This window comes from Eimeria mitis, genomic scaffold (assembly GCF_000499745.2).
Source record: "Eimeria mitis Houghton genomic scaffold, Emh_scaff2973, whole genome shotgun sequence".
NCBI lineage: Eukaryota > Apicomplexa > Conoidasida > Eucoccidiorida > Eimeriidae > Eimeria > Eimeria mitis.
This window is the reverse complement of record NW_013571315.1, coordinates 5,182-5,418: the sequence shown is the minus strand read 5'-3', so window position 1 is coordinate 5,418 and position 237 is coordinate 5,182. Positions and strand designations below refer to the sequence as shown.

The window sequence follows — 237 nt, the reverse complement described above, 5'->3', positions numbered from 1 at the left end:
GCAGCAGCAGCAGCAGCAGCAGCAGCAGCAGCAGCAGCGGCAGCAGCAGCAGCAATAGCAGCTATAGCAGCAGCAGCAAACGAAGCAACTGCTGCAGTTATATGGTTGCTGTTAGGCCCACTTGGAAGCTGCTGCTGCTGCTCGTGCTGCTGCTGCTGTTGCTGCTGTTCGTGCTGCTGCTGTTACTGCTGCTCGTGCTGCTGCTGCAGGTGCTGCTGCTGCTCCTGCTGCTGCTGC

General features: G+C 59.9%; 1 protein-coding gene across 1 annotated transcript in view; it reads right to left on the bottom strand.

Moving 5' to 3' along the window:
* The window catches only part of EMH_0060900 (uncharacterized protein), a gene marked incomplete at both ends in the record, with an annotated part of 2,611 nt that overhangs the window by 1,926 nt on the left and 448 nt on the right, over positions 1-237 (bottom strand). The gene's annotated exons all lie outside the window — the stretch shown is intronic.